The sequence below is a fragment of the Panthera pardus genome, unplaced genomic scaffold (assembly GCF_024362965.1).
Source record: "Panthera pardus isolate Hobbes unplaced genomic scaffold, ASM2436296v1 HiC_scaffold_6, whole genome shotgun sequence".
NCBI classification, from domain to species: Eukaryota; Metazoa; Chordata; class Mammalia; order Carnivora; family Felidae; genus Panthera; species Panthera pardus.
The window spans coordinates 109,384,787-109,401,966 of record NW_026526991.1 but is presented as its reverse complement, the minus strand read 5'-3'; the positions used below and the strand labels follow the sequence as shown (position 1 = coordinate 109,401,966).

The following is a 17,180-nucleotide window of genomic DNA, read 5'->3' as shown; positions in this document are numbered from 1 at the left end:
TTGTAAACGTATGTCTTGCTTTCAGGCAAATAGGGGGAGGGCAGAGAGCTTTTCTTGTATCTGCTTCTTAGTTGCCTTCAGCTCAAAATAATCCTTATGCAAACGTGGTATATATTGGGGTGCATATTCTGACACCCTACAATACCTAATACCTTAACCATTTCCCATAATCCAGTATGATTCATACATTTCTTTTTAAAGTTAAGAAGACACAGTAAAAATAATTAAAAATCTAAATCTTGACATTTCAAATTCACCTTTTGTCTCAGATGCTATAAATTTTGTTTTGGGCTTAAGACTTAATCTATTTTGGGGCACCTGGGTCGCTCAGTTAGTTAAGCATCCTACTTTGGCTTAGGGATCCTACTTTGGGGATTGTGACGATCCCCAGTTCGTGAGTTCTAGCCCCACATTGGTCTCTGTGCTGACAGCTCAGAGCCTGGAGTCTGCTTCAGACTCTGTGTCTCTGTGCCTCTTTCTGCCCCTCCCTGCTCACACTCTGTCTCTCTCTCTCTCTCTCTCTCAAAAATAAATATTTGAAAAAAAAGATTTAATCTTTTTAGGAGGAAAAAAATGTCACTGCTTGAAAGGAAAAAATATAACATGTTAATAATAGGTATTAGAAAAAAACAAAACTCCCAAGTAGATGTCTCCATTTTCCCTTCACCTTCCCCTGGATGCAGCACAAGTGAGAATACTCAGTGAGGTGCCACCAGGATTTCAATGGCTATCACAGTTATTTGTCCCTCCACAAGGGATGAGCACAGATGTAATTCTAAAGAAAAATTCAAGTATATGCTCCTGATGAATTGTCACCAAAGGTAAGTGGATTTCTTTCTATAGTTATTGTGCATAGATTAGTGCCCAACTAGGAGGAAAATGCTTAATGGACTATCTGATTAAAGAACAATTTCATTATAATAACCACTAGTTTTATGCCAATGCATAGATACAATGTAATGTTACCAATTTACTTTTTAGAAGAGCTCCTGAAGAATATAAGCCAATTACTTTAGTAAAAGCCCTATATTGCACCAGGGAAAGATGAAACATTGGACTTGATTAATCACAACATCTGCTGTATGAATTAATCTACCATGAAGAATTAATGGGACTGTCCTTCAAGAGGAACACCAAGGAGAGAAATGATGAATAACTTGACTTACAAAAACAGGCAGTGGGCAGGATTTGACCTACAGGCTCACTTTGCCAATCCCTACTCTAGAGCTAAGGATGGTATTTACATTTTTAAATGATTGGGAAAATTCAAATGAACAATAAATAATACTATGTGAAAATTATTTGAAATTCAAATTTCAGTGCCCATAAATGAAGTTTATTGGAGCTTGGCGACCCATGCCTGTTCATTGGTGTGTTGCCCATGGCTACTTTTGCCCTACAATGGGAGCGTTGAGTGGTCCTGACAGAGACTGCATGGCCCACAAAGCCTGAAACGGCTACTATCTTGTTCTGGCCGACTATGTGAATTAAATCTCAGCTCTCTACTTAGTAGTAGTGTCACCTTGGACAAGTGACTCTAAGCCTTAATTCCTTGCCTATAGATATGCAGGTCAACACTAGGGTCCAAATGGAACCCGGCAAACAGAAATAGTTCCTACGTTCACTGAATCTTCATTTAGTGAGAGGTAAAGATCTCCTGGGGACTTGCACATAGATCGTACTTATTGAATCATTTCCTTTAGTGAAGTTAAAACAAAGATATCTTAGGATCCTTGGAACTTGAAATCAAGTGTCCTGTGATCAGACCTCTGACCTGATTTCTTTTGGGAACTTACAGGGAAACTAAGAATGAAAAAGCAAGAACAAGCCATGGGAAAATGAGAAAAATATAGTTTGGAATTGGAAATTCTGATCCTCAGAATCCTCACTTGTTAAATGAGATGTAAAACACTATGCAAATATATACAGTTGCCCAATTAATGTATTTGGAGCATACTTACACTAAAAAATTACTTGGTTTTTTTTATCTGAAATATAAATTTTACTGGGTACACTGTATTTTTATTTGCTAAATCTGTCAACCCTATATATAAACCTTAGTAATTTGTCATAAAAAGGCTAAATATGATCTTTGCTAAAAATATATTCTATCAGTTAATCATTTCCCCCAAAACCTTCCTATGAAAAAATTGTGCTACAGAAAGGGGCCAAAAATGTTTAATTTTAGAACCTACTAAAATTTGCAAACTGACGGCTAGAGGGAGCCAAACTGATAAAGAAACAAATGACACCCCATATCCTGGGCTGATTAGTCTTCCTGCAGATTCAAAACAAGCCCTATGTGTGAATCAGTCACTTTTCTAAAAGGTATATATTTTTTACTTTCTTGAAATAACATAATTAGGACATTCAATGTCTAAAAAAAAGGTAACAAACAATAAATGGGTTTCAACAAAAGGATCCCTTGTGCTATATACCTTTTCCATTTGCCTTCAGGTGAAGATGGGCTGGAGCAGGGAATAGAGCAGAGACTCGTGTGAAATACCCAAATACCGAATTCTAAGACTCATTGCACAATGCATTTAACTTAACATTATAAGCAAGAATCTAATCTGAGGAATGATTTATTGAGCCTGAAAAAGCACAAGAAATCTCCAAAATCTCTCCTTGCAGCCCAGGAGATGTCATCCTCCCCAGTAATTCTCTCATTAGAGGGGAAATCTTAGCATACATTTGTCTTGCTGTTGCTCCCCAGACCTGAAAGACAAGAGATTTTTCTATTTTCCTTTTCCTTTCCAATGATTCCCTTACACTCTGTTTAAAGGAAAATTGTTCGGGGTGCTTGGGTGACTCAGTCAGCCTCTTTATTTCAGCTCAGGTCATGATCTCGCAGTGGGGGAGATTGAGCCTTGCATTGGGCTCTGCGCTGACAATGTGGAACCTGCTTGGGATTCTCTCTCTCTCTCTCTCTCTCTCTCTCTCTGCCCCTATTCCACTCATGTTCTCTCACAAAAACGAACATTAAAAAAAAAAAAGCAAAATTGTTCTACGTTTAAATTTTTCAAATGACCATCCATTGTTAAAGAACAATATGCTTGGAATAATCTCTAAGCCAGCCAGATTTGCCTCTTGAAACACAAAGAGAGAGTATTTGGAATTTAGGGCATCTTTCTCTTCTAAAACCTGTTTGCAAGCCTGTGATCTTCAAAATTCTCAAAAACAAAGACTAGACTGCAAAAAATATGTAATATTTTCTCTTTGCCTTCCTGCCATAAGAATGATAATCCTACCTGAGGCAAATGGATGCTGCCAACAGAATAGAAGGAGGTCATATACCTGGAGGCACAGGGAGAAAAGAACATTATGTATTTTAAAGATAATATTCATTACAATGATTATTCAGCACCAAAGTCAACCCAGCTTTATCAAGTATTTTCTTACACCTGATGTTTATCTAGTAGTTATTCAGATACAAGCAAACAGAAATCATTCCTAAGTTCTTGCACATATATTCTCAAGTAGGATGTAGAAATGTTCCTATTATTTGGAGGTCATCCAACTATCCACAAACATTAGAACAAACAAATGGAAAATATTTCTCAATGCCAGAACTACAGTAGAAGATTAACTAGGAATCTAAGTGGAAAAATAATTTCTCTAAAAGAATTTTTTCAAATGATCATTATTTGTTAAAAATTATGCCACTGTAATAATGAAAAGAACTGTTGATCTGGGGCAGGTGCATGGCAATCATGCCATCTACTGCATGACTAGTTAATGTTGGGCCACCTGGTGTGAGAGCTGGGAACCAGGTAGAGGGTGATGGGCAAGACAGAGATCTTGCTTGTAACCAAGGAGCTGGAACAATTATGTGTGGATAGTTATTAACCACTTTAAAAGATTGAATAGCAATTTGCAAGTATATAGCAAACATCTGTGGAAATAAACAAAGACCACCAAAATGAGAAAAGCCAAAGCTATTTATTGTGAGCTTGCTATAGTAAGGGAGACAGCCACCGTCCCTTGTGTTTTGGTGGGGACTCAAAGGCAGGCAGAGGAGTGGGAAAGCTTTATAAAATGCACAAAGTGGGGGCTTCAGGAGTGCTTGATTGGAAGTTGTCGGCATGGGGAATCTGTAGATGGTCTAACTAGAAACAGGACATCCTAGGTGATTGGTCAGGGTGCATATGTGGCTTTCTCTGGTTGGTCCTACGTTGGAAGCAGGGACAAAAATTAGGGAAGCTGTCAGTTATTAATCAAGTCCTGGCCATTTTAGGCTGATTGTTACAGTAGTTATTGTTTAGCTTCCTGCAGTGTCACTGGAGATTGCCATCTTGTTCCCCTTAAGTCTGATTTATAGCAGGCTGGCTTCCTGGGTTGTTTATTGTAGATAAGAGGTTGGTTTCCTGGACAGGTTGCTGCAGGTTGCAGGTCAAAGTTTTATTTTCATACAATGGTCTGGCCATTGACCATTTGTATATTCAGTCTGTCATATCCCATTCCATAATCTAAATAACAGAAAGAAAAACTAAGCAAACATACCCAAAAGGTGTTGGTGATAGGTCAGTTTTAAAATGTTAATCATTATAATCTTCTAGAATTAAGATACTTAAACTTCAGATATATTCTACACCCAAACAGGTCAGGTTGCAGATCTTACAGACAAATCATTTATGTTCAAAAAACCAGTGTCCTAAAATTGTGTACTTTATTAGGTAGATTGCAAAGGTATATATCCTGTTAAATACTATACAGTAGAATATAACCTCCATAAAGGACAAAACTTTGTATTGTTCAGCACTTTTTCCCTGGCACCAACAGGGAGCAGGATCTAATACAGGGTCTGATACATAGTAGGCACAAAAGAAATATTAACTGAATGAATTAATGCATGTTTCTACCTTTTTTATATATCTTTCTTTTTAATTGTGGTAAAATGCACATAACATAAAATTTACCATTTCAAACATTTTTATTTATTTTTAATTTTTTAAAAATGTTTTATTTATTTTTGAGAGAAAAAGAGAGCAAGAGCAGGGGAAGGACAGAGAGACAGTGGGACAGAAGATCTGAAGCAGGTTTTGCACTGAGAGCAGCAAGCCCAATGTGGGGCTTGAACTCATGAACTGCTAGATCATGACCTGAGCCAAAGTTGGATGCTCAACCAATTGAGCCACTCAGGTACCCCTACTATTTCAACCCTTTTTACATATACTTCTGAGTAGTGTGAAGTGCATTCACATTGCTGTGCAACCAATCTCTAGAATTCTCTTCTTTTTTCTTTTATTTAAATATTTGAGAGAGAGAGCATGCACGCATGTGTGCAGGGTGAGGGGCAGAGAGAGAGAGAGAATCCTAAGCAGGCTCCACACTGTCAGCACAGAACCTGGCACGGAGCTTAATCCCACAAACTGTGAGACCATGACCTGAACCGAAATCAAGAGTAGGATGCCTAACCAACTAAGCCATCCAGGTGCCCCACTAGAGCTCTTTTCATCTTGCAAAGCTGAAACTCTGACCCACTCAGCAATTCCCTGTTTTCCCTGCCCCCCAGCCCCCCAATCCATCTCTATGAATTTGACCACTCTAGGTAACTCATATAAGTGGAGTCACAGTGTTGTCTTTCTGTGTCTAGCTTATTTCGCTTAGCATAATGTCTTCAAGGTTCAGCCTTGTATCATGTGACAGAATTTCCTTCCTTTTTTCAAAAAAAAATTTTTAATGTTTATTTATCATTGAGACCAATCAAAAGATTGGTCTTTAAGGAGGCAATTTTCATTTATCCAGAAGTTTCACTTGCATGGAATGGAGGCCTTCCTTGTAATGCCACATTAGTGCGATGTTACTATTTACATATATAATAATCATACAGATGCCTTTCAAATATAAATCATGATATAATAAGTACAAACACTACACTAAAACAACATTTTCAGTTAATGGTGTCTATGTGATGGCAAAATTTTTATTGATTCAGGAAAGAGGGAATCCATTTAGCTGGGAACAATCTTGGGGAGTTGAATATTAAGATCTAGGATATTTGAGGTGGATATTAGAGTTTTCAGATTTCTATAGGATTCCTGGAGTTGTATCCTTTTTCCTCTCATCTTTCTCTAAGCCAAATTTACAAACCAAACCATTGAAGAATGACAAGTCTAACAATTAATTACCATTTGGGGGGGTATATTGAACAGCCTCATGTACAGAATGCCAGGAATCTGAAAGAAGTCAGGAAGTGACATACGCCCTGAGGGGGGGTAATGACATAGTTATGACACATAAGGGGCATTATTACAGTGTGTGCGGGGCTGCACATGGGAGGAATGGGTAAAAGTCAGGGAGGGATGTGCACTCCATCCCATGCAAGAGCTACTGCTGCCAGCCCATTGATAGCTGGCTGACTGACAGGTGTGTCCAGAGGCAGCAGGCAGAGGCATGGTGGTGAGCGCTGTGTGTGAAGCATGAGAGGACCCCCCAGAGTTGCTAGGAAAGATAGGTGATCTGGGAGTCAAGAGTAATGTTTGCCAAAAGGTTGGTGAGGGGTTCAGCCACAGATACGAAAGCCAGGGAGACAAGCAAGTTTAAGGAATGCAAAAGGATCTGAATAAAAGGTATTGAAACTGAGAATAAACAAGTAATTAATAGTTAAAATGTCAGGGAGTTGTTGAAGTATGTGTGAGGAATATCACAATGGGGCTATAATTTCATCTCTTGAATTGGGAAAAGGCTGTCGTCACTTCTTTGTGTTACACAATATGGTTCCTTTGTAAAGGAGGGTGTGTTGTTATTCCAGGTTCATGGGTGAGGAAACTGGGCAGTGAACCCAAGCCCCTTCAGTCATATCAACATCAGAAGCTGAATTAGGACTGGAATTCACCGCCTTGCAGCATTTTGCTAACAGGTGAGACTTGATCCATAATTTTCCAGTGCCAAAAATCTGTTCTTTCCTAGAAAAAGCTTTTGTTTCTAATAAATGTATCTTATGTTTTAATGGGCAGTGGGTTGTGGGGACAGGGGAACTTGTACAAACTTATCCAGTAAAAGTCTTCAGCAATGTTAGCTTAAGAAGTGGCCCGAATTTAGGTGATTGTGCTTGTTTAGAGACACTAGGTTTTTGATGCCTTTACACTGAGACATCAATTCAGTAGTTCTGATTCTATATTAACCATTAAGTATGTGCTGGACTAATGATTTTTATCTAATGATTTTTATCTAAATGAATATCTATTCATCTGTTTTTTTAGGCAATGAAGCAAGGGCTTTTCATGTATGTTTGAACCTTCAGTGGAAATTGCAGAAAATCACTAAAATGTAAGATTATTGAGATTGTTGTTTAAAGCTTTTTGAAAAAATAACTAGATTGATAGGAAATGTGTCCCTGTCACATGTTATTTTTTACCTGAAATTTTCTTTATTTGGTGGTTGAATATTAAAGCCCTAGTTACTTCTAGTTAGTCACAAAATAGCTCAAGGCACTTGCTGTATTCTAGAATGTTCCGTAAACAAGTGTAGTTTAGGATTTGTAATAACAATAAGATACCAAGGTGAAATGGGCTAATCCCTTCTTCCTATCTCACCTCTTATGGTAAGGAGTTCTTGTAGAAAAAATCACCTGGTTGCTTCATGAAGGATCCTATCGGTTCTCAAGTAAAGGGCAGAATGAAGCGGTGAAAATCAAGAATCTGAAGGCATGTTTCTCAAAATATGGTGGTCTGTGTGTCATCAATCAGGGTGTTCTGAGATGTGTGACAGAGGTGAATACTCCTGGGCCTTGGAAGAAAAGTTTGGGACAGTGCATGTTAAACAAGCTCATCAGGTGATTCTGTGCATGTTAGGTTTGAGAACCAACACATTTGAAGAGGAAAGACCTAACCTTTGTTAAGGTCAATTCTGCCCGACATAGTCTCTTCTAGACACTCTATCATGTCTGCAATCTCTTTTTATTTTTAAAAATTTTTTAATGTTTATTCATTTTTGAGAGAGACAGAGCACGAGCAGGGGAGGGGCAGAGAGAGAGGGAGGAGACACAGAATCAGAAACAGGCTCCAGGGTCTGAACTGCCAGCACAGAGCTGGACGTGGGACTCAAACTTGTGAACTGCAAGACCATGACCTGAGTCAAAATCAGATGCTCAACTGACTGAGCCACCCAGGCACCCTGTGTCCACAATCTCTGAATGAAAAATGGTTCACTTAATTTTTTTTAACACTTCCTGAAGAAACAGATTCATGTGCATTCATTGTGTTCCTTTTCAAGAAATGAAAATACATTTGGGAGGGTTAAGGGGCCCTCACCTATGTTCACATAGAGAATAAGTCTTACTGATGTCTGAAGCCAAAGCAAGATATACAAATGAAATACAAACAAAACTATAAAACTAATAAAAATTCAAATTGGCAATGTTGATGTGAGACAGCTGGTGTTGTTTGCTGAAACTAAATCTTACATGTTAGGTTTATAGCAGAAAGATATAGCTTTGGGGCCAGCTCTATTTTTGATTAAAGTAATATGACCGCAGGCAAAGCTTTGTTTGCTAAATCAGAATAATTAGACTTCATACTTAACCAAACTTTCTAGCAAGCAATCTTTCAATGAGGTCTCCCTGTATCTTTCAGACACCCACAGTCCTCTAGATCAGGGGTTTTTCTTTTTTCTCTAAAAGGCCAGATAGTAAATCCATAGGTTTTATAGGTTAAGAGACAAAATTGAGGCAGGTACTTATATAATAAGAAAATGTCTTGTCACACAAATCGGTACTGCTGAATAGTGATACCAATCATAAGCATGTGATTTCAATAGGAAATATTACTTGAGTCATTTATAGAATTCTATTATATTCTTTCCTTGATATGTACCTTTTAGTATGTTACTGTAGATTAATCAGTTCAATTGAAAGTTAAGTGGAAGTTAGATGGATTTTGCACAATTAGATGGATTTTGAAATATTTGACTTTTCTTTTGCATGTGAAGCAAGGTTCAAAAAATACTTCTGGAACTGTAGGTTGAGCTTGGAAAATATATTCTCTGAAAATTCGTGTGGGGTGGAGATTTAACTTCTTGTTTTAATTTTTGACAACATAGGAAGTAAATACAGCAGCTTGATACTACTTGTGATTCAAACATTAGTTGTCATCAAAATGACTTTACTGCAGTGTAAGTTTTGTATGTAAGCTCAGCTTTGCCTAATAGTTCTAGGTTCAATTCATTAAGAAACATCAAATCTGCAGCAAAAGCTAATTTCCAAATTCACCCACTGTTAATTAACAGTGATTGAAGAAAGTCCTCATTCAGAGGAATTTCAATTTTGATCCTGGGCTGAATATAATCTCAATATAATTTCATCAGTGCTAAAATGTCACACTGCTGTATGGTAGGACAATTAAGGATTTACTTCTATCTATGACAAAATTTATGGTGCTGAAGATATTAAGTCCATGAGAGTAGAATTTCACTATTGACACTGCCAATTCCGTAAGACATGATATCAAATATGTTCCTCAGAAGTACCTGCTGATGGGGCGCCTGGGTGGCTTAGTCGGTTAAGCGTCCGACTTCGGCTCAGGTCATGATCTCACGGTCCGTGAGTTCGAGCCCCGCGTCGGGCTCTGTGCTGACAGCTCAGAGCCTGGAGCCTGCTTCAGATTCTGTGTCTCCCTCTCTCTCTGACCCTCTCCCACTCATGCTCTGTCTCTCTCTGTCTCAAAAATAAATAAACATTAAAAAAAAATTAAAAAAAAAAAAAAAGAAGTACCTGCTGATAAGGGCATCTGGATGGCTCAGTCAGCTAAGCAACCGAATCTTGATTTGGGTTTGGGTCATGATCTCAGTGCAGAGCCCACTTGGGATTCTTTCTCCCTCTCTTGCTGCTCCTCCCCAACTTGCACACATGCTCTCTCTCTCTCAAAATAAATAAACATTAAAAAAGAAGTACCTGCTGATAAATAATACAATGAATATAATGAAGTCTTTAAACACCTTAAATTTTCAAAATCTGTAAATTCATCCAACTAAGAGCTTTTCTTCTCCACATATATTTTTATCACCATCAGTTATAGCACATCTTAGCAGATTCTACTTCAGGTTGTACTAGATTAGTGTTTTCTCACTGTTTTCAAAAATATTCTCAATTATAATTGTTTCATACAGACCATTCATAGGTGAAACTCAGTGACTTTGGGTCTGGCATTAGTCCTTGAAAAAACAACTGAACAGTATGTTGACTTATCAAAAGCCAAGGAAAACCCCTTGAAATCATTTGACTTCTTTTTAAATGGACTATTGATATTGCTTCCAATGTCCTAAACTCTTTTGAGTCACTTTCCCCCCCAAAGTTAATAGTCTTAAACCAGTTTATTTTCTCTGGACACATTTCTTTGGCTTGGAATCAAATATGACTTAATTAACACCACTGGTCAATGACTCGCTTTATCTAACAAATGAACTATTTGGAAACTTACTTCGGTTGCAGCTTCATTTCAAAAAAATTAGTGAAAAAAATTATACCTTAATGAAGTATTCCTTCTTCTACTTCCACTTTTTCTGACAAGTGGTTTCCTGTAAGTTGGGAATATTGTTATGATTGCTTAGTCCTAAGTAATACTGACAGATACTGTAGGTTTAGCACAGTGATAACATCACTTCATAATAAAAAACACAGTTCTTTGTCATCCAATTGATGACAAAATAATCCATAATCCATTATGTCTTACATGTGTAATATTTGAAGTTTACTTTTCTCCCATTTTTGTCTTGACATGATGTGCATGAACTTGTCATAAAAAATTATAGGCCCCTCCCCCTGGTGCTCCAGCCTGACTTCCCTCCCAGACCCAACCTGCAGAAAGGCTGCCCAGAGGAGGAGAGGAGGGGAGGGTGTGTGGGTCTGTGTGGGCGCTGATGTTCTAGAACTTCCACGCTACCCCCAGCTGCACGAGGAAGTTGGATCTGGCCTTCTTCAGGATCTGTCCTTCTTTGGGTTCCCAAGGTGTCCCACCAGATGTCAGAAGTGGGTGGAGAATTCTGGGAAAGCAGACTTAGAAGATAAAACACCTGATCAACTAAATAAACATTATCAATTATGTGCCAAACATTTTGAGACCTCTATGATCTGTAGAACTAGTCCTTATGGGACAGTTCTTGGAGATAATGCAATACCAACAATATTTGTTTGTTCTTGCCAGTCATTCAAACAATCCACATAGTAGACACAAAAAACTAACAAAAGAAATAAGTGAAGATAAAATCAAGAAACTGAAACAGAAAAAACAATGATGAAAATTCTGAAGAGGAATAAAAACAAAGAAATAAATGACAGCAATGCTCAGAATCCCAGTGCGGAAGAAGGGGCTGAAGAACAGGATGAAGACATTTTTCATCAACTCTTGAAAAGAAAGAAAACAAAGAATACTTAAAATCTTTATTTGAAATTTTGATTCTTTAAAAAAATTTTCTAGTTGATTTATTTTGAGAGAGAGAGAGAGACAAAGAGAGAGACAACAAGCAGGGGAGGAGCAGAGAGGGAGAGAGGGAGTGAGAGACAATCTTAAGCAGCTCTGCACTGACAGTGGGGCCAAACTCATGAACAAGTGAAATCTTGACCTGAGCTGAAAGCAAGACTCATATGCTTAACCTACTTAGCCACTCAGGTGCCCCTGAAATTTTTATTCTTATGGGAAAACAAGACATGCCTCTGGAAGGGCATGAAACTGATGAACTCCCAGAGGATCTCTTTGTTCAAGCACTGCTGGAGCGTGGGATAAATTCTGGTGAAGAAGTTGATAGAAAGCATTGAGACAATAGCAGTTAACACATTGTTCTGCTCGAAAACATAGCAGAGGCAGATGCCAGAGATCTGTGAGAGCTGCATTTGGGAGGAAACCCTCGGGGAGTGAGAGGCTGCCACTTCCTCTTTTCCATCATCACTGATGCCATAGTGGCATATCAGGGAAGAATATTTGTCTGTGTTGGTGAGGTTTGTTGATGAATCTCATAACCTGAGAGAGGAATTTGTAGGCTTCTTGCCTTATGAGGTTGATGCAGAAATTTTGAAATTTCATACTGTTGATAATGGAGAAGTGGGGATTAAGCTGGAGTATTATCATGGCCAGGCTTACATTGCGTCCAGTGGATTTGCTTCCAAAATGAAAGTTGTTGCTTCTAGACTTTTAGAGAAATATCCCCAAGCTGTCTATACACTTTGCTCTTCCTGTGCCTTAAATATTTGGTTGGCAAAATCAGTGCCTATTGTGAGAGTACCTGCTGTATTAGGAACAATAGAGGAAGTTTGTTCTTTCTTCCATTGATCTCCACAACTGCTTTTAGAGCTTGAACTGAAGGAAATTTGTCATTCCCAGTGGACAGGCAGGCATGATGCTTGTGAAATTTTAGTGGACCTCCTGCAAACACGTGTTTTATGTTTAGATGGTATAGTGATACAAACCTTGGGTGGAATAACTATATAGCTGGGAACAGCTTTTGATTTCATTCTTACCATTGTTGTTCCTAAAAATGTTCTATCTTTTACAAGAGCCTTTGGGAAAAATCTCCAGGGGAAAACTTCTGATGTCTTCTTTGTAGCCAGTAACTTGACTGCAGTGCTGCATTCATTAAATGAAATGATGGAAAATATTGAAGTTTATCATGAATTTCGGCTTGAAAAAGCTATAAAGTTGGCAACCAAACTTGATATTCAGCTGAAACTCCCTGGAGAATTCCACAGAGCCCAGCGAGGTAACCTGGAATCCCAGCTAACTTCTGAGAGTTACTATAAAGAAACTCTAATGTCCCAACAGTGGAACTCATTATTCAGGAACTGAAAGATACATTTTCAGAACAGCACCTCAGAGCTCTTAAATGCTTATCTCTGGTACCCTCTGTCATGGGACAGCTCAAATTTAATACACTGGGGGGGGGGGGGCACCATGCTGACATGTACAGAAGTGACTTGCCTAATCATGACACACTCTCACCTGAGCTGCATTATTGGAGAATCAAGTGGAAACACGGAGGGAAAGACATAGAGCTTCCATTCACCATTTATGAAACCCTGCACCTGCAAGACATCAAGTTTTTCCTAGTGTTTATGCATTGCTGAAAGTCCTATGTATTCTTCCTGTGATGAAGGTTGAGAATGAATGCTATGAACATGGGTAAAATTGCCTCAAAGCATACCTGAGGAACACTTTGACAGACCAAAGGTCAAGTAACTTGGCTTTACTGAACCTAAATTTTGATATAAAACATGATCCTGATTTAATTGTGGACACATATATCAAACTCTACAACTAAGAGCTTCCTACAGATAACTCAGAAACCATTGAAAATACCTAACAGACCTCTAAAGTGAGCTTTATCTTGGGTACCTGAGTGGCTTATTCAGTTAAGCTTCCGACTTCAACTCAGGTCATGATCTTGCGGTTTGTGAGTTCAAGCCCCGGGTCAGACTCTGTGCTGACAGCTCAGAGCCTGGAACCTGCTTCAGATTCTGTGTCTCTGCTCTCTGCCAGTCCCCCACTCACGCTCTGTCTATCTCTGTCTCAAAAATTAATTAACATTTAAAAAAGTTAAAAAAAATAAAGTAAGCTTTCTCTTATGCTTGTTATTTGGAAAAATCTGTAAGAAATGTGAAAACATCTTATGGAAAAGCTGTCTGGTGTATATAGACCATTTATCACTAATATCTTGTTTGAAAATATTTTTTTAATGTTTATTTTCAGAGACACAGAGAGAGAATGCAAACAGGAGAGGGGCAGAGAGAGGGAGAGAGAGAATCCCAAGCAGGCTCTGCACTGTCAGTGCAGAGCCCGATGCAGGGCTTGAACCCACAAACTGTGTGAGATCATGACCTGAGCCAAAATCAAGAGACCACACTCAACTGACTGAGTCATCCAGGTGCCCCACTCACTGAATATCCTGACCTATTGACTTCTCATGGAGTATATTAGCCATTGATAATCTGCCTATTTAAATGGCCCCTGATTGAACTCTCATGTTTTGGAGATATAACTGTTATTCCAGAAGATAGCATTGAAAGTGCCATATTACACTTCTATAGGATCTCTGCTAATGGCACTTTGAAATTGTTTTAGTTAAGTCATTTTAGACATAACATTTATTATCACTGGATCCAATTGTTGGGTATTGAGTTATCACTTCTTAGAAGAAATAGATTTTGAAGAGGTGTGGGAGGAAGGAATACATTTTATAAAATGTTACAATGAAATTCACAAGTGACCTTTGAATAGTAGGAATGTTAAGTATGTTAAAGATCTGTGGGGCACCTGCGTGGCTCAGTTGGTTGGGTGTCTGTCCTGACTCTTGATTTTGGCTCAGGTCATGATCTCACAGTTCATGGGATCCAATCCCGAGTCCCGCTCCGTGCTGACAGCACACAGCCTGACTCGGGATTCTCTCTCCCTCTCTCTCTCTGCCCCTCCCCCACTCAGACACATTCTCTCTCTCACTCAAAATAATGAAATAAACATTACCAAAAAAATCTGTAATGGACAGTTAAGTTACCAGACAGTGAGAGAGAAACATGTGAGTTTGCCAAGCAAGGATTTCAGTGTAGATTTTGTCTTTACCAAATGAACTTAAAGGAACAAGCTACAGTTAAAAGTGTAAATGGAAATGAAAAACGTTGAAAAAAAAAATTAAAAAAAAAAAAAAGTGTAAATGGGCAAGCCTGCCATTGTTGTGCATCAGTTTGTTGCTGTTTACACTCCTTTGTTGAGCCTCCATCTTCATAAGCTTTTTAGCAGGTATATGTCGAACACCTCTGTTTCATGGTCAAGACAGGATCAGAGGCCATGGACACCAACAACTGATTTGTCTGTTTTCCTCTTTTTCCATGGCTGTGTGTACTGCTTCATCTCATCTTATAAACAAAACTGGAAAACTTACAAAAATAAGTGCTTTGTGGTTTATCTAGAAATAATACAGAAAATATTGCCGTTATTTTTGGTGAAGAAAATCGATTTTGTATAGTTTACTCCAACCTAAATAAAATGTGAATTTAAAAAATACATATAATATGTCATGCTATGGCAATATGTACAACACTCAAAATGCTGTTCAATTAAAAATCGTGACACTGCTTGTGTCACTGAGCAGTTCCGCACAGCGATAGAGGACATCATACAATCCCTGTCATAACTACTCAACTGCCATTGAAGTACACAACATGTAAACAAATGAGCATGGCCATGTTTCAATAAAGCTTTATTTACGGGCACTGAAAAGAATTTCATGATGTTCACATCACAAGATACTATTCTTCTGATTTCTTTTCCCATCATTTAGAAATCTAAAAACCACTCAAAAACTGGACCACACAAAAACTGGACCACACAAAAACTGGCAACAGGTGGGCTTTGGCCCACAGACTGGTTTGCCCACCACTGCCCTAGATTTAAACTCAGGCCTTTTTAAAAATCATGACTTTAACTTCTGGTACCCTTCCCAGGGTGGGATTGTATTTTCAGCCTAATTTCTCAAAGTAGAAAAAAAAAATGTGGTCTCCTAGACGTTTCAAACATAACCAACCAGCAGTTTGGAAAGGGGGGCCCTGAGATAGCACATCGCTATGGAAAGTCAGTCGCTCTCCTCACCCCTAGGATGGTCTTCTACTAATATCTCAGAAAGAAAACAAGAGCAGTAGGGTCAGAGAAAGCACAGTCTCCCTGTCAGACTGAGAATTTGATCCAGTTTGTCCTTTGTCTATTTCCACTTCAATGCCTTTTTCTGTTGTTTTTTGGGCCCTCCTGCTCCCAAAGCACAACTTACTCTGTAGTGGTATCATGTTACCTGATCCTTCTTATCACAACCAAGCAACTGATGAACTAATTCCTGCTAACTCCTCTCAGAGTCTGTTCGACAAGACCTTAGAGGGAAGAGAATCTTGAGTCATGGGTTTTATTTTAGGTCAAAGCAGAGCAAATCTTACGTGTAAGAGTCTACCTCCTGCAACAATGACCCTGCTCCTGCCATAGCCCCACTCCAGGGTGGACTGAAACCATTCCATCATTCCCACTGCCCTCTTCCCTCTTGGAATTGTCATAGTGTGTCAAGTCTAGGACCTGGATCAGGGACGAGGCTGAGAAAGCATCCAGTTGGCAAACCCTAAAAGATACAAGTTTTTCCTAAAATAAAGTTTCTAAACACTGGCTAAGCATGAGGACTACCTACAAAACTTCAGAAAAATGTGCCTGAGCCCCACCTGAGCTCAATCAGATGGTTTTCCAGGGTTTAAAATCACCAGTTCTCATTGCCAGGCAGGGCCTGCCATCAGGGCTTGATTTCCCTCTGCTACACCCAAATCCCAACTAAAGATAACTGAAGGAACTTTTGAGATCCCTGAATTACCTTAGAATTTAACAGTTAAATTTAAAAATCTTTGGGGGACACCTGGGTGGCTCAGTCAGTTAAGCGTCCAACTTCAGTTCAGGTCATGATCTCGCAGTTTGTGAGTTTGAGCCCCACATGGCATTCCACACTGACAGTATAGAGCCTGCTTGGGATTCTCTCTTTCTCCCTCTCTTTCTCTCTACCTCTCCCCCACTTGCACACTTACTCTCTTTCTCTCAAAATAAATATATAAAACTAAAACTAAAAAAAAATTTTTTTTGTAAATTCTTTGGGATTCCTGAAAGGCTTGGTGTGTTAAATAATGAATAGCATGAGCATCAAACCTAAAACTTGAAGAAAGTCAGGGTGAATCCATTACAAGTTGAGAATTTCACTGATTAATATTGGGACCAGGACTCTAAAAGTTTGGATTATCCTGGTATTGACTTCCCTTTAGATTCTCTACAAACCATATTGAGGAAAAACTACTGACCTTGGACTTCTCTGAACCAGTCTTTTCTGGAAAGAGTTCTCAAGTACCTTGACCCAAACATGACTTGAGAAAATATGTAGAAATAGAACATAAGAAAGTATTACTAGCATTCTAAAGGATAAGAACAGAGTGAAGAGGGAAGAAAGAAAGGAAAAGAGAGGAGAGGAGGAGGGGAAAGGAGCATAGCAGAGCGGGACAGAAGGAAAGAAGCAAGATATATCATTTAAAAAGCATTTTTAGGGGTACCTGGGTGACTCCATCAGTTAAGCATCTGACTCCTGATATCAGCTCAGGTCTTGATCTCATGGTTGTGAGTTCAAGCCCCACATTGGGCTTCACACCTAGCATGAACCCTACTTAAAAAAAAAAAAGCATTTGTACT

The 17,180-nt window shown here is 38.8% G+C and overlaps 2 protein-coding genes and 1 pseudogene across 4 annotated transcripts in view; 2 read left to right on the top strand and 1 right to left on the bottom strand.

Moving 5' to 3' along the window:
- The window catches only part of LOC109276297 (translation initiation factor IF-2-like), a 107,004-nt gene that overhangs the window by 17,448 nt on the left and 72,376 nt on the right, over window positions 1-17,180 (bottom strand). Inside the window, exon 5 of the mRNA XM_053895358.1 lies at window positions 3,252-3,297. The gene's annotated coding sequence lies outside the window, so the exon portion shown is untranslated. The remainder of the gene's footprint in view (window positions 1-3,251; window positions 3,298-17,180) is intronic.
- Window positions 6,302-17,180, top strand: part of CCNY (cyclin Y) — a 315,204-nt gene continuing 304,325 nt past the window's right edge. Inside the window, exons 1-3 of one of the 3 annotated variants that reach the window (XM_053895289.1) lie at window positions 6,302-6,369; window positions 6,755-6,862; window positions 7,206-7,272. The gene's annotated coding sequence lies outside the window, so the exon portion shown is untranslated. The remainder of the gene's footprint in view (window positions 6,370-6,754; window positions 6,863-7,205; window positions 7,273-17,180) is intronic. The other 2 variants (XM_053895288.1, XM_053895290.1) reach the window with 2 other exon arrangements.
- On the top strand, window positions 11,503-14,633 carry LOC109276292 (52 kDa repressor of the inhibitor of the protein kinase-like; annotated as a pseudogene).